Source organism: Notolabrus celidotus, chromosome 7 (genome assembly GCF_009762535.1).
Source record: "Notolabrus celidotus isolate fNotCel1 chromosome 7, fNotCel1.pri, whole genome shotgun sequence".
NCBI lineage: Eukaryota > Metazoa > Chordata > Actinopteri > Labriformes > Labridae > Notolabrus > Notolabrus celidotus.
Window position 1 is genome coordinate 33,705,003 of NC_048278.1, and position 23,359 is coordinate 33,728,361.

General features: G+C 40.9%; 1 protein-coding gene across 1 annotated transcript in view; it reads left to right on the forward strand.

Moving 5' to 3' along the window:
- Positions 1-23,359, forward strand: part of LOC117816585 (voltage-dependent calcium channel gamma-2 subunit-like) — a 112,678-nt gene that overhangs the window by 25,120 nt on the left and 64,199 nt on the right. The window lies entirely within an intron of this gene.

The window sequence follows — 23,359 nt, forward strand, 5'->3', positions numbered from 1 at the left end:
CATAGTTATTTTTGTTGTTAGAATGAATTAGCAAAGTTTTTGATTTTGCCAAACCGTGTGTAGAGCAGATAAAGACGTACGACGAGGGACACAAACATTAAATCATAATTTTGCAGATTTTCCCAGACTAAAGTTTGAGGTTCCTGCAAAGATAGAGCAATTAAAAAGTACAGTATTTAATAGTTGTAATATTCTTGTGTGGCAGAAATGTATTTTACTCCTTCTGCCTTAATAAGTGGAGTGATTTCAGATCCCGTGTTGTTTTCACAGTGGAGTCCAACGTTGAACAGTAGTAGCAGCATGTCACGTTCTGTGTTTTACATTATAGTAGGCTGAGCGTGGTGCAGCAGAGAGCTGTTGGCACCTCCACACAGGCTGTTTAACGCCTGGTGGGAGAGGTGCTGACAGGCCGACTGCTCCCTAATCCTACAGACATCAGGAGCCAAAGGGAATGACCAGGGAACGCATTGCGTGTGTGTGTGTGTCTGAGTGTGTGTGAGTGTGCATGAGCAATATGGACGTACAGTATGTTTCCTTCTACTTACATTACCAAACTGCTAACCTCAGTGCTGTTAGCATTTCATTACTTTAAAATGACCTGCACTCACAGTCATCACAAAATAGATCCTCACTTATGTCATATTACCAGTGCTTTTACCACCATGTGCAGTATTGCCTGTGTTTTCACTGTGAGGTGCAATATAGGGGCTCTGTATGTGTAACAACCAGAGCCTTTAGACCTACCCACAGTCAATAACATAGTGACAGGTCTACAGAGTGGTTTTCAATATCTTTTCAAAGAGTAACAACTAAGGCCTGAGACATCTCATGGTGTTCCTGGCTTCCTCTTAAAGGGGAATTTACCCTCCAGCAGAAGATACTTATTACCAAAGGTGGAATCTAAATGTCTCCAGCTATCATAGTAATCATAGTAATCATTGTCCTCTTCACTGCTGATGTATTTTTAGGATGTATACTTGTATTTATAGTACTTTAACTGAGTCTATGTTCCATCGTTTTGCATGGCTGCAAAACAGATTTCCACTTAAGGACAATAAAAGTAGACCTTCAAGAGGACTGGGGAGTGAAGCCAGTGCTGCTTCTTTTACTGGTGTGTTGTAACAGTAACATATGTTCAATCTGATGGGATAACAATGCTGTCATCTGTAAACTACATGAGTCATATGTCTGTGTGTGTGGTTGTTCCCAGTTTTACTTAACTGTACATGATTACTAATTAGAGTTGAATCATATTACACACTTTGGCTCTCTTATCTTAACATATCTTAACAGAATATGCAAAGAGAAGCAGGAACTGAACCCCTTTCAACATCTCACTGGCATTTGTAACAATGCTGATAACTTCAAAACCAGCATTGGAACAGACCTTCATTCCACAGGATGTGGGTAGGCTCCCTAAATATGTAAAGATGAGGATGGTAGTAGTGAATAGGAACAGATAGGCTAGCAAGGATAATGTGTTGTCCATGTGTTTGGAATCAAATTGAGAGATACTTTATTGATCCTTGATCCTTGGGCAGGGATGAGGATGGAGGGTAATTATACTTCAAGTTCTTGTAACATAAGTATGGAACTTATGTAGGAGCATTAAGCGAGAAATATGTAAAAACATGCTAAAGTCTGTGATACAGCAATAGCAATTTTATTTATAAAGCACATTTCATTACACGTAAGCTCAATGTGCTTTACATGGAGGATTACAAACATAAAAAAACATTAAAAACAAATTATAAATAGAATAAATAAAAACAGAAAAACAATAGACACACCCAACATACACCAGACACAGCAGTCAAACAAACAGCAAGTGTTGCTGCAAATGCATCCAGTCACATCAGTCATCCTAGCATTCACACGCTTGAGAAAATAAATATGTTTTGAGTTTCTTTCTTAAAAGTGGAGACAGTAGTGATGGACCTTAGGTGTGCAGGCAGTTTGTTCCAGAGAGAAGGACCACAGAAGCTGAAGGCCCCTTCACCGGACTTTGATTCGACTCTGGGTACATTTAAAAGACCAACACCTGATGACCTAAGGATCCGGGTCGGGTTATACGCTGTGAGCAAGTCAGAGATGTACTGGGGAGCTGAACCATTGAGTGCTAACATAACCATGTACATGAAAATAAGATGTAATGAATGCATGCACATGAATATGATACCATGTAGATTGGACTAAAATATCAGTAAGGGATAATTAAAAGGTGTTTGTTATGCAAATTGGAACCCTGACAGAGTAAGCAGGGCTCGATGCAAATGGATACCTAACATTTCCATTCCACACTACCAGTCAAAAGTTTGGACACACCTTCTCATTCAATGTTTTTTTAATTATTTTAATTATTTTCAACATTGTAGATTAATACTGAAGACATCAAAACTATGAAATAATCTGGTTTTGCCATAATCTGGATTACAAAAGTAGTCAAATAGGGCGATCCATTGTGTGCTAACCCTACCTCTGAACAACACAACTGATGGTCTCAAACACATTAAGAAGGCAAGTCATTCTACAAATGAACTCTTCACAAGGCTCATGTTAATTAGAAACCATTCCAGGAGACCACTTCATGAAGCAGACTGAGAGAATACCAAGAGTGTGCAAAGCTGTCATGAAGGAAAAAGGGGGCTACTTTACAGAATCTAAAATATAAAACATATTCTGCTTTGTTTAACACTTTTTTGTTAATTAGATAATTCCATATATGTTCTTTCATAGTTGTGGTGTCTTCAGTATTAATCTACAGTGTTTCCAATAATTAAAATATATACAAACTCATGAATGAGAAGGTGTTTCCAAACTTTTGACTGGTAGTGTATGTTGACATCCAGCTCTACTTATCGTCAGAGCTTTCCAGTTTACTCTCCTTTTGAAAAGAAAGAGTGCAAATTATACCAACTTTTATCATTGCTGCTATTATCACTCCCACCTGTGGTTTCAGTTACTTTGTAGCAACTTAGAGATGATCTGCTGCCATTGTTTGGATTTACAGGACAGGAAGTTGCTTCACTTTCCTCTCAGAGACGGTTGGGGACCAGTAGCTCCTCTGGCTGCTCTCAAATCTCTGCCTTGTAACTGTAACCATTTCCAGAGACTGGAACTGACATTTTTGCCACAGTGTCAACAGGCTGAGGTGAAATGCGTGGGACTTAATGATTTAATACACCGTGTGTGATCTGGTTAAACCTAGTGTCACTTCTAATGTTTAGGATTGCTTCCTGTTGTTCTTGGCTCTCAACCAATCAGAATCAAGTATTTAACCCAGCCAGGTAATAAACAGTGTACATGCTGAGAAATAAGCTAATTAGAAGCATAAATAAGGATGCACATTTATTGCACATTTACAATTCATGACTTGCTCCAAAGTGACAGCATTATCTCTCTCACAAAACAAACATATAGCACACACACAACAAAACAAACTTTCTTTTCTATAAAGACTATTTGGTTGTTTTTTCTGGCTTCGTTGCTGTTACCCTCACCTTCTTGTGTCTTGCATGATGCGATGCGTCAACCAGTGAGGTCAGAGTGCTTAGGTTAAAGGTGGAAACACGTGTTGTCATGTCAAGTCATGTGTTATGTGCAAAGACAGTATTACACTGGACACACGCACACACACAAACAGCTGACCGTTTATATTGATAGATGAAAGTATAACTGCCAAATTGTGACTTTATTATAACATATTTCCACCAATAAACATCATAACTATGGATTATCTCACACAGGTGACATACACACAAACACACACAATGACCACATATTTCAACAAGCAGGAATAAACTCAACAAGCACTCTCTAAGAGGAGGTTTTGTGTTATTTGTGTAGTTTTGTGTAGGGCTCATTGAAACAACTGGCTCCACCTGATATTGATACACTCCAAAGCCTAACAGCGAGCAGGCTGCTCTAAAGCCGTAAGATGATATTGATGTATTTGTAGATGCACTATTTGGGATACATCATGGGCTAAATGCAACCCAGTACACTGTAAAACACACCATCTGGGCAGCCAGGGTGCTCTGCTACACTTTGAGAATCTTATAGAATAACACACCATGGTGCAGTCTGTCAAACGCATCAGATGAAGAGTGATCTCCAGCAGCTAAACCACCCTGTTGCTCTCCAGAATCCAATACTGACTAGTTACTGTCCTTGTAGTTTTGTTTCAATCTCTCTCTCTGAAATTCAAGACATGCCTTCAACATGAAGCTGTTAGAAAGTGTGTAACCTCCAGTCACAGTCTGTGCTGACGACCAAACAAAGAGCTCTGTAATCTGGTTGTTGACTGTGTGAGAAGCAGCCAGATGTCTTCATGACACAGAGAGAAACCCGGCAAGGCGTCAGGTTTTGATTCATCAGGATTTTATGGCCAGTGGAATGAGTTTACAGCGACACACCAGATGTGGCTAACTCACGTTAACGGTAATGGTGCAGCATTAAGCGAGTTATGATGAACTCCGCTGTCTGTGTTTTACGACTGCCGGTCTGCTGTAAATCCTCCGTGTGTTTGTAGACCGTACTGTGTGTGTGTCTGTGTGTGTGTCTGTGAGTGAGAGAGAGACATTTGTGGGTTTGCAGCTGTTTGGGTGAAGTTGTCTGTATGTGCATGACAGCATAAGTGTGCTAGATTTGTGTATGGGTATGTGTGTGTGTGTGTGTGTTCTTGTTGTTCTATCTTTGTGAGGACCCTGATTTTACACCTTGATGGAGGACATTTTGTCAAAGTTGTTTTAAAAGAACCAATTATATGTTTTAATACCACACCTGCTGGGTGTTTGAGTACAGGATTTGGTTTAGATTAAGTAGTGTGTGCATGTGTGTTTGTGTTCTTGTATTTCTATCTTTGTGAGGACCTTGGTTTTACACCTTGAGAGTGAAGACATGTTTTTTAAAGTACTTAAATCAATCAATCAATCAATCAATCAATCTTTATTTGTATAGCGCCAAATCACAATAAACGTTATCTCAAGACGCTTTTACAAACATAAGAGGTCTAGACCATTCTATGTCAAACAATGAACAGAGACCCAACTTCAAGACGGGGTAAGACTCAGTCTGACCCCACCTTAATCCACCATGAGCATTGCACCTCGCAGTTTTTAGCTAGTTACAGTGGCGAGGAAAAACTTCCTTTTAACAGGCAGAAACCTCAGACAGAACCAGACTCATGATAGACAGCCATCATGCCTCGACTGAGTTGGGTCTGGAAAGACAGATAGAGGGGAGTAAGAGAGAGAAGTGATAGTGATGAGATGAGTAGCAGAAGCTGTTGCTGCTGGAGTCCAGCACGTCCGTATCAGCTGGAGTCCAGAACGTCCACAGCAGGAGGACGTCTACGGCAGCTGTTTTTTTATCACTTCCAAATATGAGACAAAAGTAGAAAAAAAGCTTTATTCTTCTTGAGCACACTGATGTAAATTTCATAAATTTTGTCATATATCTTTTTCTTAACAAATAATGTTGTTTTTTGGCAAGGATTTTGGCACGTATGCACGTCCAGCCAATAGCAATGAAAACGGGCCTTGAACTAATGATGAAAAAAAATTGTTAGCGGTATGCATGAGAGACCCCACCATTATAGGTGCTAACGGCAGGATTACCGCAACTTTTAGGTTGTTTAAAGGATGGAGGACATCGTGCTTATGCGTTACTGTTTAAGACGAAATATGTGAAAACAACAGATATTTAGGGATCGAACGAATCCTTTGGAAAAGTATGAAGATGTTGAAATATACAGCAAATTTAGATTTAGTAGACACAACATAATTCTTAGGTAACCTACCAGCAATACCGTGAAGTGAATCCTTCCCTAACAACTCCGTTAACAAGTCTTCATCCTTCAATGGGGGGACAGGTGGTCCTCCACCTGTACCACGTTGGTGGCGGTGCTTGTTGCGTAAAGCCGCTTTCATGTTGCTTATTTTATTTTGTAGGTCTTCTACTGTGTGCTCAGAAACACCACACGCATTTACCCGGTTCAAGATCTGAAGCCAAACTTTCCCTTTCTCCTTGTTTGTTATCTTTGATGATTGACTTGCTGATAGTAGTTGTTTGTTCATTCTATATTCTTATAATAAAATGTCCATTTTTTCTTCCGCTGAAAATTAGTTTTTTCTTGATCTTCTCTCAGTCACAGCGGTACCGCTCGTCATTTTTATTGTTGTTTATGCATAGTAGGCATGCACAAATTTGAATTTGCTGGATAGGGGTTTTCCAGGAGGTTCCCTGGACATGTGATGTTTTGCACCAGCCTCACTTTCATGGTGCAATTAGTTAATTGGCCAGTTATTTGTATTCATGCTAACGCTATGGCCAAATGGGCCGTTCTATAACGGTACGTTAAGACTAATGGTCCCGTTTGTGTAATGGCTGGACGTGCATACGAGCCTTTACCATTTTATTTTAGGAGATGTCAACAGATTTACCTTAAATCACTTCTTCTACATGATATACTTAAAGCATGTGACTACAAAGGACTTGATTTTATTCTACTTTTCTGATCATAGCATATCTGATTAAAGTTTTGTGTTACTTTTGGCGCCCCATCTGGACAAAGCAGAAACTTTGACAGCTTTGTTGATTTTTGTCCTGTGCAAGTTGGGTTTTCTGACAACCTCATTCTGATTCTGCTAATAAAGAAATATATTACTCACCGGGAAAAAAAGGCTTGATGTTACAATGTTACAATGTCATTTAGCAGACGCTTTTATCCAAAGCGACGTACATACAAGAACAAGAACAACACAAGCAAAGATCTAGACAAGAGGAAACAAGATCAGTAAGAGTAACAAAGTGCTTCAAGTCCATTTGGGTGCAGGTACTGCCAAGCAGTGTGAAGGCAATGAACAAAAATAAACAGGATTTTTTATTATTTTTTTTTTTTCCCGAAATAAGGAACATCTACAATGAAGCAACCAACCAATTTAAGACCTTCCATTATCATCATCAACAATTAACATCACCACAATAATGACCAAAGTACCAAGTGCTGGGTCCCTCAAGAGCTGAACACAGATTCCCAGAGTAGAGCAGGACAGTGCGAGTCAATCATAGCTGGAAGACATGATCTGCCACTGGGGGACAACAGTGGAGAACAGTCTAGCTAAGTGCATAGTGCTTCCTAAAGAGCTGGGTCTTTAGCTGTCTTTTGAAAGTAGAGAGGGACTCTGCAGATCGAATGGAGTTGGCCAATTCATTCCACCATTTAGGGACAACAGAAGAGAAGAGTCCAGCTAGTGATTTTGAGGCCTTGTGTGCTGGAAGCACTAGGCGCTTTTCAGAGGCTGAGTGTAGCGGGCGAGAAGGGCAGTAGACCTGGATGAGGGGTTCCAGGTAAACTGGAGCGGTTTTGGTTACTGCTTTGTAAGTCATGATTAGAGTTTTGTATCTGATGCGAGCTGCAACTGGAAGCCAGTGTAGCAAAATGAGCAGGGGAGTGACATGAGCTGTCTTAGGCTGGTTGAAGACCAGTCGTGCTGCTGCTGCGTTCTGGATCATTTGCAGAGGTTTAACTGTGAATGCAGGGAGGCCTGCCAGTAGAGAGTTGCAGTAGTCAATGCGTGACATTACAAGAGCTTGAACCAGGAGCTGTGTTGCGTGTTCTGTCAGGTAGGGTCTGATCCTCTTTATGTTATAGAGGGAAAAACGCCAGGACCGAGCAATCGAGGCAACATGAACCTTGAAGGTTAGCTGGTCATCGATCATGACACCCAGATTTCGGGCAGACTTAGTGGGCATGAGGTTTTGTGATCCAAACTGGATATTGATCTGTGGGTCCATAGTGGGATTGTAAATCATCTCGTCTGACACCTACCTCCTCACAGTGGAGGTAAGAAACTGTCAATCTTCTTTTTTGCTGCTGTAGGTCATAAAGAGGCAACATTGTTAATTTCAGTCTGTTCCATAACAGTCTAAAACTCCCCACAAGGGCTTTAGATTTTAAGGTTATAATAAAAAATAGAATGCATAATATAAAATGGAAATAACTCACTTAAATCAAGTAATATGGATGTTTAAATTAGAACACACAATCATAAAAATCCAGTAAAATACGACACTGTAGAGGAGGGGCATGAGACGTTTAATTAAGGCTGTTCATGATGCAAAATATTCAGTTTTTTTCCCCTAAGTGATCAATGAAGTGTGGAATTTAAGCTCTGCCTCCCCTCTCAGCAGGGTTAACTGTCAGTGTTAATCCCTCAAAACAATAAAGCAGTCCTGTATGAATCAATCAATCCTGTAGCTTTGTCTGATTTTAGTGCTACAGTAACTGAGCAGAGACCTGTGTACAAGAGGGAGCGCTAAAGAGGACACGGAGCCTGAAGAGATGTAAAAAGAACATTATTCAGAGTTTGTAATTTGCATGAATTAGCTTAAGGCCGTTTCTCTCACAGAGCAGTTACCATTTCTTATAGCCTTTTGGGCAGGCGCTGGGTCTCAGGTGTAGCCCCTAATGGTTTCATCTACATTTATGAGTTATGAAATTCAGGTGTTGCCTAAAATATAAGTAGAGCAGAGGACGACTCCATTTGGTTATTCTTAAAGAGGCTTCTTGTGGGCTTCAGCAGAGTGAACGGTGCAGAAAGTCGTTCATGGGAAGATACAGATACCTGGTTTATATGCATCTTATTTCTGCAGCTCATCATCCCGCAGGACAGAGAGACACAGGGAGACATACACTAAGTAGGTGTAGAATGAATCACTCTTTTTTTTTTTAACCAGCCATTGATCAAGTGCTGCTGCTAAATGACCCAGTGAAAGACTGGTTGTACTGGGCAGGTAGTGTACAAGTAACAATAAGATGGAGTGTGTCTCTGAGAGGCAGCTTGCATGCTCATCTAGTATTCCTTTTGCATGCATGCAGTGCAATTTCTTTAACCCCAATTTATACAGGATGCGCAGTGCATGTCGCAGACAATACGTTCCCATTCTAGTCAATGCCCTGCACACAGGCCGCGCCGTCTCTGGAGCGTGCCCCTGCGCCGCTCTGCCAGAGATACGCCTCAAGTCTATTTTCAATGGAACCTGCGCCCAGCTGCACAGAAAAGAACGACCTGGACAGGAAGTCGGGCACGAGGATCTAATGCAACATCCTCCAATTTCAAAATAAAATACCCTATATGAACTTCTGACCGTTTAAAAGATTGTATAGATCAGAAATACTTATCGATTATGGATGTAAGCTAAAAACAGCCACATATCAATCAATCAATCAATCAATCTTTATTTGTATAGCGCCAAATCACAACAAACGTTATCTCAAGACGCTTTTACAAACATAGGAGGTCTAGACCGTACTCTGTCAAATTATGAACAGAGACCCAACACCAAGACAGGATAAGACTCAGTCTGACCCCACCTTAATCCATCATGAGCATTGCACATCGCAGTATTTAGCTAGTTATAGTGGTGAGGAAAAACTTCCTTTTAACAGGCAGAAACCTCCAGCAGAACCAGAATCATGTTAGACAGCCATCATGCCTCGACCGAGTTGGGTCTTGAAAGAGGAATAGAGGGGAGTAACAGAGAGAGGTGATAGTGATGAGACGAGTAGTAGAAGCTGTTGCCGCTGGAGTCCAGCACGTCCGTATCAGCTGGAGTCCAGAACGTCCGCAGCAGGAGGACATCTACGGCAGCTCAGAGGAACCTATGAGACAAGGGAGCTCAGGGACTCCAGAAAGGTCTATGGTTAGTAACTTTAATGGGACAGGCAGAGTTAAAGTAAGTGATGAAGAGGTTGGGGGGAAGGGGGTGAGCTAGGATCCCAGTGTGTCAGTGCCCCAGTTCCCCTGGTAGTCTAAGCCTATAGCAGCATAACTAAGAGCTGGTCCAAGCCTGATCCAGCTCTAACTATAATCTTTATCAAAAAGGAAAGTTTTAAGCCTACTCTTAAAAGTGGAGAGGGTGTCTGCCTCCCGGACCCTGACTGGTAGATGATTCCAAAGGAGAGGGGCCTGGTAACTGAAGGTTCTACCTCCCATACTACTTTTAGAGATTTTAGGTACAACTAGCAGGCCTGCATGTTGGGAGCGTAGAGTTCTAGAGGGGTAATAGGGCACTATGAGCTCTTTAAGATACGAGGGTGCCTATCTATATACATATCTGTGATCCAGGTCGACCACAACAGGACTTTAAGATGATTGCTGTGTCAGAAGGTAACAGGACAACAAAATAGAGCAGAATTATTCATATTAAACTTTATAGTTTTGCTGCTTACTCAGTGATGATTTAAGCACATAAGTAAGGGAATACTATCCATATGTGAAGTAATTCAACCGCAGAAAGGCTCTGTAACCTGTTGTTTGTATGTTGTTTTGTCTATACTGAACCCAGCTGCTCTGAGCTGGTGCTACGCTCTAAACATGCGTCCTTTGTAGCAGGGCGCAAGCCATTTGACAGAGCAAACACGTGGCACCATTTTAACATGGTGGCCAAGTCCCTGGATGTATGTCTCAAGGTTGGAAGTTAAACTACTATTAGAATATTTAAGACACTAGATCATCATGGGACTATTTCTCAGTTAAAAACAAATTTTAGCCAATCCTAAAAACACAGATTAAGTAACTGTTGGCCATGAAAGAGCTGGAAGCTGATATTCTCCCTTTGGTAGTGTTACACAATACAACAGGAAAGGTCCAAATTCCTCCACTGTCTCTGAACTGTCCCCTTGGTGTTCAGCCATCATCACCTTGATGAGAGAAGATCTGACGTGATACATTCATCTGAGTCGCCTTGTTAGCAATGAGCTTAGCAAGCAGCAGCAGCGAGCGGAAGGATGAGTCCTCAGCAGACACACATGCACCACCTTACATGGGGAAGTTTGTAGAGCTGTGTTCAATGTGAGAGAAAAAAACTGAATCAATGACAGAAATGTGAAAATGTTTAACATCACTATTTTTGTATTCGTAGCTAGACCGGAATTGACCTCACAAAAAAAGACAATGTAGGCCTGTATTAACTGTTTTTGATTAATCCACTGGATTTTTTGGAAGTAATGAACCAATGACTGTGTTCATTAAATGTCAGAGGTTACAAATTCTGAAAAATAATGATAGAACATTTGAAGAGCACAAAATTAACTAATGAATTTGCTCCTTTTTTAAACCAGCATTTCAAACCCCCAAGCACTTTTATTCACTATTACAAAAATCTAATTTCTGAAGCTTGAAATGAAAACAAACTAAGATTTTTAAAGTAGTTGGTGATTCATTTTCTGTAAGTTGGTGTATTAATATTGCTGTTCATATAGCTCTGTTTTCTCTTTCATCCCTCACCAGAGTGGGGGAGTAGTGTTAGGTAGAGCCAATACAGGCTTCTTGCTCAGGCTCTTCTTCTTTCTAACATCTCACATAAGACCCCTTCCTCTGCTTTCTCTCTCTCCTTTCTTCCCTCCTGCAAACAGGGGAGTGGGGGAAGATAGAGCGTACAGCCTTATGGCCAAATTCCACCAGATCCATGTCTGGTCTGTCTCTGATCCGTCACGGCACCAGATCTGATAGGTTTCTATTCTAGTCAATGTGTTAACTTCCACTGGATCCACTCCGTTGTGTTCCGGCTGCGTCTCTGATCCAGCAGGTCCGAACCCTTCCAGATCAGATACACAAGACTTCCATTCTTGTGGGATGCCAGAGCATGACACATCAATCTCAACAGAGCAGATGGAGCGGGACAGGAAGTCAGGCACCAAAACAAAATGAAAACATCCGGTTAATTTTCAGAATAAAACACTCTGTGTTATCACCAGATCCTATTCCACTTAACTACAACAACAAACGATCATGATGAGTGGAGCCAGGACTGGATTCAACAGGTCAGAGGTTTTCAGAGGACCAGAAAGACAGTAGGGACAAAGAGAGGAGGAGGAGGATCATTGATTCATGACTCCAGCTGTCTGGTGGTCCTGCTCCATGCTGCATTTCAAAAATTCGACCTGTCGGTGTTGACGGATAAGAGAGCATGGAGCCAGACCGCAGCGGATCAGAAACGGACCAGACACGGATCTGGTAGTCCCCTGTTACCCAGCAGGGGGTTATCTCTAGTCTAGACCAAACAGGCTCTTCGCCCTGGCCCTGCCTTGCCTCTCCTCTTTCTAACTCTTTCAGTTTTTCCTCTTCTCTTATCCTCTTTGGCATGAGGGTACGGTGGGAGGTGAGAGCTGGCAAGAAAGGGGGGGTAGTTCCAGGACACTGGAGCCAACTCTTAAGCCTCCCTGAGGTGTCATAGTCCTAACTTAATGAAACAACGGTGAAGGGAGGTGCTCACTTGATGTTCTGGCTCTCGCTGTCATCTCTCCCCATCTATCTTCATGTCTGGGTTGTGGGTGACATTCAGAGTCATATGGCAGACTACATCACTTATCAGTAGAATACTGGTGTGAGGGCGTGACGGGACGCTTGTGTTCATCAGAGCACAGGTACCTTATGTTAATATTTCAGCTCTAACAGTGTCTTTCAGAATCTCTTAAAGACCAGGAAGTTATTCACAAAGCTGCAGAAGATAAGATAAAGGAGATAGCAGTCTTATTGTTGGCTGTATTAACGATATTAAAGAGGATGCATGAGCCATGTTTTTGCGTGTCCGCTCCTGTGAAACCTGCGATTTTGATGTGCAAGCTGCTTCACTCATGCAAACAGCTGATGACACGGCGGAGAATGTGATTGTGCTGTTTCCCAGAGAACAGGGAGCTTCTTCCCTGCAGCAGGTGTACGGCGGTACATGAGTTGAGTCAGAATAAAGCCAAACGATTCAGCAGTTTCCTGAAGCCACTCAAGAGTTTGAGTCCAGGTCAGTGCAGTGACAGCAGCATGTGGACACAAAATGGCCTCCAGCTAGTCTGCTTGTTTGTTGTTTGGAAACGCCGCTGACAGACAGGTGACACACGCAAAACTACTCGACTTTACTCTAGTGCGAGTTCGCAGTCGATATGTGTTTGTGTAAGGAATTCTTATTAGTGTGTCAGTATGAGCTCTTTTTCCAAAGCCTAATTGTGAGTTAAGTGACTGTTAAAACTGGCTGCCTCGCCATCTGCTAACTGTACAGTGGAGTGTCACTTCTTCTTCTTCTTCTTCTTCTTCTCTCACATCTCGTTTCACTCTGTGTTTCCATGCTCCAGACTGTTTGCTGTTGACTCTTTGTAAAAGCTTACAGTTGAATATGTAACATCAGAAGAAAATATAAGAGTGTTCAAATTAGACGCCCTGAAACAGATGCAAAAACATTATGGAGACATTGTGTCACTGTGGTTTGAAGTGTCTCTCGAACAATAAGCAGATCTACTCATGGAAATGTTGAGTGATTCATCCCTGGGGCTATTCCATAGACTGTGAAAATAATGGATGTAGTATCAGTGATGTCACTCATCAGTTTCTGAAGCGCTGTTTTGAGGCCAATCGCCGGCGACGGCAGCCATATTGGAAATGCTGAACTCACCCTAACTTCTGTGGAGCGAGTGTGACGTAAAGAGGCGGGCTTTGAGCCTCCGACTCACCTTGTACAGACTAATGTTTTAAGTATGCTATTGTCTGTTTCTTTTAATGCTTTATGATTTCATTTTTTTAGGATTTCATTTTAAATTGACCATTTTTTCTGTGAAGCACTTTGTGATTTTATTCTATGAAAGGTGCTACACTAAATAAAATTTACTTACTTACTTACTTACTAGCCAACAGCCACAGTGTTCCCGCCATAGACTGTATGAAATGGATGGCGTAGCTCCGCCTTTTCTCATTGTACGGTTTTGAAGCCAAAATATCCTGTTCCAGATCGCTGCCATCTTGTAAATTTTCTGCAGCCAGGGACTGCGCAGTAGGGAATTTGTGTTTCTCCATGGTAACAAGCTCCACCCTACAGCATACCGTCCCGAGGTCCTACGGACAAGGGCGTAGGTTTGATTTTGACAATGGTGGGGACATAACTTTCAGGGAGCTAAGCCAATCAAAAAACAGACCGGTCTCAAAGTTGGAAAGGATTTAACCCTTTGTGTGCCGCATGAGGCACATTTTTTTTCCCCTTCAACCTTAATACTGGCGGGGACATTTGCAGCCATCGTTTGAGATTGGTAGGGACACGTGCATACGGTCCATACACGATTCTACCCCATTGCCTATGGAGTTTGTCTGTCGGCAGCTGTCAATCAAAGTAAAACCGGATGTAAAACCCTTTTTTTTGAAACTCTAATAACTAACGAAAAATAAACTTTTCAGAAAAAAGAGGCCTTGAACACAAAACAGTCAAATACTAACTACATATAACCACAGCATAAGGATGTGAGAAACATTCGTACGACATGTATTCATTTTTTAAAGTTTGACCGAATCCCCATTCAAATGAATGGGGGAGACAGAGTTTTTGACCGATACTGCAGCCAGCCATTAGGGGTAGCAGTGTTGTGGCGATTTCACTAATCCAAAGTCCCAGAAATGTCCGTGAGAACGTGGTTTCCCAAAAACCAGATGTTCCCTCTATTTGTCCATTAAAGGGGTTCATTAGTTCACTTTCTCACAAACAGATACTCCGGTCAACCTGACCTAGGTGTAGAGTTGGCAGAGAAATGCGTGTCCCAGTTATACAATATGTTGACAGGATGCGAGAAGGGAGCCAAGTATGGCGCAAGACCTCCATGTAGGAGGTTGTCGCCACAGTAATCATCAGGATAAACGTAAAACAATGACGTCGCTGGGAGGCCATAAAAGCAGAGGAAAGGATTCCTTTGGGGTGCTTCTCGGGTTTGGGTCTGTCTGTCTGTCTGTCGAGGATGATCAGAGATGTGAGCTGTATGCTTTACGTTGATCCTGTCTTCGTGTTATTTAATGAATAGTTGATTTAACATCGGGAAAATCCACTACAGCAGTTTTTGTGGCGGCCTCACTTCGAGCCAAGCTAAATGACGTCCATTTTATATACAGTCTATGGTTCACGCCTGTCAATCAAGTCAGCTCTGCCTCTTGTAGTGGAAAACTGGTAATCTTAATATCTTCAAAATTGCCTTGTTATGAAAAAATTCACACCCTGTACAGTGTGTGCCGATCAAGAAATGAGCTATCCAGACTACACTTGTTTTTTGTACCAGGTTGTGAACATGTTTATTTCTGCTGTAAAGATCGGCTTTTTTGAATTTGTGTGTATGTGGTTTCTGGTACTTCCAGAGCCAGCCTCAAGTGGACACTTGATGAACTGCAGTTTTTAACACGCTTCAATTCTCGCGGCCGGAGGTTGCAGCTTGGGCTACTCATACTTGGAGAACCTTAAATGGACTGTACACCCCTCAACTACCAAAGACTGACAACTTAGATTGGATGTGGTGTAAGGGTCAGCTTGTTAAGAACATAACAAGTCCTCACAGCTTTAATTAAAGGATAGTTTTCTTTATTCAACACCATAAACCATAAAGAATAGCAAGCAGAGAGAGAGAGAGAGAGGCTGAGAGGCTTTTATGCATCTCTACCCAGGTGTTCATTGTCAGCAATCCCAGCTCGGTGGTGTCTCCAAACAGCAAGGAAGCCACACACTGCCACATGAGACATAGCCAACATCAAGGGGGAGCCAAACCTCTATCTAACAGAAAGAAAACAGCAGCAGAGCCAAGACAACAGGGCCCTAACATATGGATGTTGGATTTTGGATTTCAAACCTGTGCTGCACTTTTTTTTTAGAATCTGAAGCAGCTCCCTCCTGCTCCTTTTCGTCCCCGGCTGAATGCAAAGTCGCATAGACATATTTTCTCAAATCAGACACCCTGAAACCTGTGTTTTTTTGCTTCTTTTTGGCAACACAGCAGGATCAATATATATAGCCAAACTTTCTTTATAACAGCCTCTGTGTTTTGCACAATCGATTCAAATTTGATACTCATGACAACGCGGTGTTGATGTGCTGAAAGGTTGGGCATTCACTTGTTTCTGAAGCCAATTAAGATGCTCCATGATCCTTATTTTAGTGCAGAAAGCTGGCTGCTTATCTGATCTTCCCTGTCAAAATAACATTCATGCTATAGAAGACTGGAATCATTGGAAATATTACTTTTCTACTCATAAGTTTTCCCATTTTTTTCCCTATTAGGTGGCCCTAATACTCCGTCATACATAAAATAGCGGGTGGCACTTATTGACTTTCGGTCCCAGGTCAGAGCCACATACTTGTGCTGTGAATTGACAGACAGATATGCAGACTACATGGAGGTACCCGACCAATCATCATGACCGTCATGACGCGATGGAAGAAGGAGGGGCTCAGCTACACGACACCCTGAAATGCTAATCGCAGTTACTTACTGGGTTGCGTCTGCTATTTCTCGCGGCTTTTGCACGTGCTGCAGCCACCTAAGGAACATGACAACATACAATAATGCACAAGTGCTCAAGTCCTTCACGACAGTTGGCTTTAAAACTTTGTTTGTTTTACTTCAGACCATTGTCTGTGTATAAACATTGATGACATAACTCCGTCTCCCTCCACTGTAAACAAGTGAAGCCAAGATATTGCTGCAATGGGCACTCAATGAACTTTTGAGCCAAAGCTACCTCACGAGTAGAGGCACAATCGACGCCATTCCTCTTCACGCTAACTGACACACAAATTCAACCCACTGATAATATATCAGATCTCTAAAGTGGTTACAGTCCAGTCCACAGAAGAACACTCAGGGTTATTGAAAGTTCCATGACTCTTGTGTTTGTGTTTGATAGATTATCTTTTGCTGTTCTTCATCTTCTTTTCTAGTCTGGTTAAAGAATGCTGCAGGAGCCTACATTTGTCAACAGAGCTGTCAATCATGATGTCACATCCGTCCTTTTTAACATCAAATAACTAAATGTGGACATTGTTTTTAATTTCTGGTGTGACCCATGTTCCATTTTTAAATGAGCTTCATTAACCTGGACTACAGCCAGTTAGCAGGGGATCTCCAAATGTTTGGGCTTCACTTTTGGGGAGCTGTCATGTTGTCCGTCAATTCAAACTAACGAAATAATTGTGTTCTGAATCAAATCTCCCTGAAACTTGACAGATTCCCAAACTTTCTTAAGGATAGTTTTTGTAATGTGACATTTTCAATCAATCTTTAAAAAAAGGAGGGGGAGGAATTGGTGATTTAGTAAGTCACTCGGTGACAGGTATCCCATCAGACAGGTGTGTGTCTCTTGTTTGCCCTCACTGAGGAGGGAGCTGTTGTTTTAATGAGCTCCTTGAGATTTCCACTAAGACGATATTCCTCTGCTGGTGAAAAGAAAGTGTTTTGAAGTTGTAGTGAAACACGACTAACAGCTGGCCTCTCGGTTTCAAGATGTTTATGGAAGTAAATAGTTTATGAACTTTAGGAGGGGCAAACATTTTTGTTTTTGTTATGGAAGCATTTCACCCTCCCTCCCTCTCTCTCTTTCTGCCTCTGCCCCCCAGTTTCCTCCTGCTTGGTGTGAAATTCTCTGGTGTTTTTGTTGAATATTAAAGGATATTTAGACGGCGGCGGAAAGGGGGAGGCGGAGGCAGGAGAGAAAGGAAATAAAAGAGGGGAAAATGAAGGGATAAAGAGAGAAGGAGGGACGGTGATTTGGCGGATCCAAACTCTGCACCCAGCGGCTTTTTCTTAAATGAAGGACCAGAGGCGAGAGCTGCAGCGAGGCGCTTCTCAGAATACTGGATGCTCTCTCCTCCCCTCCCCTCCCCTCCCCTCCCTCTGTCCCTCTCGCTTTCAATCCCTCCCACATTCTCAAGGAATCAATAGTTGCAAATTAATCATTCTGCCCAGAGCGCTCAGAGAGAGAGAGAGAGAGAGAAAGAAGGAGAGAGAGAGAGATGGTTTGCATAAAGATAGCGAAGCAGCAGCAGTGTGCATAATCACACCTTCAGCGCTTTGAGCCTGATTAGATGTTATTCATTGTTGTTTCACTTGTTTGGGGATGAGTAATCATTGTTGTCATGGCGATTGTGGTGGCACCCCCGTTAAACACTCTTTATATCATTTCAGGGAGGAAATCTCTCTTCTGGTCTGGGAATCCTGCAGTCTAAGATTTTAAAGTCATACCTACGCTGAAAAGAGAGACACAGCTCAGAAAGGAGAAACTCTCATTTCATGAAGTTTGTCTCGGGTTGTAAAAAAGAAACTCTTCTCTGTTTGCACTGAACGTTCAGACCGCTGAGAAATTATGAAGACATAATTTAGGATACATGAGCTAAGGTGATGATAAAAAAAGATGTGCAGTTTGTGTGTGCGTTTTTTCTGCCTTTATTCAGAGAGACAGGACAGTGGAAGTTGGAGAGGTTGATGAGTTGGACTCAAACCCAGGCTGCCTGCTTCAAGGACTAAAACCTCTGTTCATTTTAGGACTCTTCATTGGAAATCACATCCAACACTTTTATATTAAAATGTTTCAGAACGATAGAAGTCTCAACTCAACTTTATTTATATAGCACATTTCATACATATAAACACGCAGCCCAAAGTGCTTCACAGAATAACAGAAAGACAGAAAACAGCGATGGTAAAATTAGAAAAGGCATGATCATAAAAGACTTAAAAATAAATTAAAATCAATACAGTAAAATTAATAAAATAAGTTTGAGTGGAAAGAAAAGTTCAGATGAATATTATAAATAAAGAAATAAATTAATAAATGAATAAATTATTATAATAATAATGCAGTCCAGGGCTAAAAATAAATGACTCCAAATTAAAAGCAAGATTAAAAAGGTAAGTCTTAGCTTTACTTTTAAAAACACCCGGAGAGCTTGCCGTTCTGATGTCCAGAGGAAGAGAGTTCCACAGCTTAGGGGCATAAAAACAGTAAGCTCTCTGACCGGTGCTTGAAGACGAGGGAGAGATATGACATACGATGTACAATATACAAAACAGTGTGAAAGACACGACTACGAGTGTACACACTAATGAGATAAAACCAGGCAGAACAGAGACGAGCAGGAACTAACAATGTATTGTAATATTGAATGTTGAGGGTGTGTGTGTGTGTGTGTGTGTGTGTGTGTGTGTGTGTGTGTGTGTGTGTGTGTGTGTGTGTGTCTTTGTATATTTAAGGGTAACAAATAGGACAGTGGTTTGAGAGTAACTGAGGGGAGAAAATGCTGGAAACAAATCTGAGGAAGGGGCTGAGCTAAATAAATAATGAACAGGTATATCATTTAAAAATAATAATAATAATAATAAAGGATAAATACGCTCTGTATGAAATAGAAAAAAAATCAAAATAAGGGGTGCTGGTGGCCTAGCGGGTTAAGCACCCCACATACAGAGGCTACAGTCCTCGTCGCAGGGGTCGCCGGTTTGATTCCTGACCGGTTGACCATTTCCTGCATGTCTTTCTCCACTCTCTGCTCCCCATATTTCCTGTCTCTCTTCAGCTGTCCTATCTAATAAAGGCAAAAAGCCACAAAAAATACAACTTAAAAAAAATCAAAATAAAAAAATAAATCAAAATAAAATAAATAAATATTAGCATGTATAATAATAACAATGATAATAATAATAATAATAATAATAATAATAATAATAAAGGAGAAATCAGCTCTAATAATAGAAAAGACCAATAGAAAAAAAATACATAATCATATAATTAATATTAATAACAATAATAATACTACTACTAATAATACTAATCTTAACAATAAAGGATAAATCAGCTCAGTAGGCAATTCAAAAATAATCCAAATTAAATAAATAAATAATGATAGCATGAATGATAATAATAAAAATAATAAAAATAATAATAATAATAATAATAATAATAATAATAAGCACTTTGTTACTCTTACTGATCTTGTTTCCTCTCGTCTAGATCTTTGCTTGTGCTCTTGTATGTACGTCGCTTTTGATAAAAGCGTCTGCTAAATGACATTTTAACATTGTAACATTGTAAAAATAATAATGATAATAATATTAATAATAATAATGATAAATTTGCTCAGTAGGGAAATAGAAAAAATCCAAATCAAAAGATAAATAATACTAGTAATAATAATAGTGAATAAAAAGAAACACCAACAGCAGTCTGATGAAATAGTGATAACAACAGTGATAGTGACAACAATAACAATGAAGTAATGATAACTCTAATACTAACTTTAAAACCAAAGTTTAGCTTTTGAATAAAACAAAGAAGGGACTTCTTACAGTTTGTGTGTGAGGTGCACGGGCTTTTTAGTGTTTGGGTAAACACAAACACATGCATCACCATTATGAGAGATGCAAATATTACCTATGTATAACATTTACTTCATTCCTGTCTGTGTTTCTGCTTCTAGGCTTATTTGATGCGCATGCTTTTAAGCATCGTTTGACAAAAAGACAGTATACCCCGTATATCACTCTATATTCTCTACATGTGAGGATCCTTTGGATGTTTGCCTGGTTTGAATATTTTCTTGTCTGTTTTGTGTTGTGCATTTTCCGTATCACACCAAAGTGAGCTCTGTGTAAATGATTAATGGAGATCCAGTCGCTGCTGAAAGTGGTTGAAACTGTATTTTTGTTGTGATACCATAAAAAGAAAAGGGAAACAGTGTACAGGGTATTTTCACTCACTGGGTCACCGGGATGTTTCCTCGCTCAGGAGGACGTGCACTTACCGGATGGTCTCTGGTCTCTCAGTGTTTGTCAGTGCTCCTCTGTGTTTCTGCTGACTCTCAGCACCTATTTCAAGGCTGATTAATCTATTGATTATTCAATCAATCTTTCAGTCTATAAAATGTCAAAAATAATGACAAGTGTTTGTCACAATGTTCCTCCAATGGTCAAGGGGATGTCTCACTTATTCTGACCAGCAGCAGATGTGGAATTACTAATGTGTGCCTGAAGGACATGAAAAAGTTCCTTTAATAAATTATAATTCTCCTACTTAAGGGTTGAAAGAGAGACTGTCTTCTCTCTGATTTAAAGGGATTCTTCAGTTTCTGAGTCAGAATCAGGATTACTGCCAAGTGGGTTTACAAATAAGAGGGTTCTGTCTCTGTATTTTGATGCAGAATAAACAATGACATAAAGAGCAACAAGTCAACAACTGCGACCCTCTTCTAAAGAGAATACAACAAGATCATCTTTAAACATATGATAATAAGATTCTGCATTATTCAGGTATTCTGACCTTTAATGTGGCCTTAACATTTTAAAGTTACATAAACACCTGATGGCCTGAGCTCCCCCTGGGATCTGAGAGACCACCCCTTAATCCCACTTCAGGATGGGCTGATTTCACTGATAGAAGTCAGAAATTAGAAGCAGTAATATTATATGTAACAAATTCTGCTGGAAGATGACTTAAAAAACAACTTTTAAGTTATATTTTGAGGCAATTCCATCTTTTATTGATGGGACAGCTGCAGAGAAAGAGAGGAAATAGAGGGAGTAGAGAGAGGGGGGGGGGGATATGCAGCAAATGGTTGAGGCCGGGAATCGAACTAGCGACCGCTGCAACGAGGACTATAACCTCTGTATATGGGGTACACATTTACTTTTGATGTTAGAACGAGGGATGGGCATTTCAAGCCAAAATACTATTCGACAATCATTGGCATCTATTCAACGATTATTTGAATAGTCACCCCACACACACACATACACACACACACACACCTGTCCCATTAACGTTCCGTTTGTGTGGCAGTCACATTAACCAGCAGCAGGACGAGGTGCTGCTAGTAGCGGCACTGATAGCGACTGTTTCAACCTTTATGTCGGTGTTTCTGTGACCCAGCGTGACGTGTGTGTTTACATTTCACAGCCATGCTCAATCTCTGGAAAAACATGTGTAGTGGTGTGAGATTCAGAAATGGAGAAAATCGCTGCGACTTTAGTGTGTCTTCTTCTTCTTTTGCTATTTAATGCAGTTAGCATTCTTCTTCTGTTACTTAATACAGGTAGCAGCTTTAAGACGCTCAAAAGCCACCGTCTGGCGGGAATACCAAATTACAACCAGGCACCGGTAGAAACGATGAAAAATTGTACTTTCAAAATGAGAAAATATTTGAAGTAACTCTTCGATTTTTACAAAGTGAACGCATATTCGAATATTCAAAAATCATTGCCCATCCCTGGTGGTGTTTCAGCTTCCATTTGCTTTACACAGGACAACAGTGGAAAGCAAAAGAATGCCAGATGCGTTATTAGCCTTAGAGAAGTGAAGGGAATAATGCTATGCAAGAATCTATTGATGGTCATAGGACATCAGGTTAGCTTTGGTTCATCTCTGTGAACAGATTTTGAGTGCAAGTGCAGCTTCCATGCAGCTCTTACATGCAGGACTTTCCTTGATATTGCTTCGCTAGTTGCACACTTTGGGCAGCTGTAACTCAGTGGGTAGAGTCGGTCGTCTTACAATCGGGAGGTTGGCGGTTCGATCCCAGCTTCGGCAGTCACATGTCGAAGTGTCCTTGAGCAAGACACTGAACCCCAAATTGCTCCCTCTGTTGTTCAGAGGTGTGTGAATGTGAACGAATGAGATCAGCTAATACTGATGGTCCCTTACTAAATAGCAGCCTCTACCATCAGTGAGTGAATGGGTATGAATGGGTGGATGTGACAAGTAATGTTAAAGCGCTTTAAGTGGTCAGAAAGACTAGAAAAGCGCTAAATAAGTACAAGTCCATTTACCGTCTGGAGGGAATACTGTATTACAATCAGGCACCGGTAAAAACGATGAAAAATTGTACTTTTAAAATGAGAAAATATTCAAAGTAACTCTTCGATTTTTACAAAGTGCATGAATATTTGAAAATAATTGCCCATCCCTAGTTAGAACTGTTCCAGGTATAATGCTATGCAAGAATCTATTGAAGGTCATAGGACATCAGTTTAGCTTTGGTTCATCTCTGTGAACAGATTTTGAGTGCAAGTGCAGCTTCCATGCAGCTCTTACATGCAGGACTTTCCTTGATATTGCTTCTCCAGTTGCTAGTTGCACACTTTAAACAATGTAACGTAGGTAAAAGGAAGTTTGGCTGATAGTTATTTGTCGCTCACAGCTGAAGAAATTGGCTCCCAGAGGCTATATCGCTGGTATTTTCTGAGACTGTGTGTTGAGTAGCTCTTGAATAGCTTGTGATATTTCAATGCAGCAAAATTCTATGGTTGGCACTTAAAACTGCATTTCAGGGATGCATCGTCTTTGTGGCTCTTTAAATAATTTAGTACTGTTAAGATGGGATATGCATCTTTCCACTGTGTTGTTCAAAGCTGAATTTACAGTGTCAAATCAAAGACCTCTTCATGGACATATACAATCCATCCATCCATCCATCCATCCATCCATCCATCCATCCATCCATCCATTATCTTGACCACTTATCCCGTTAGGGGTCACGGGGGGCTGGAGCCTATCCCAGCTGGCTTCAGGCGGAAGGC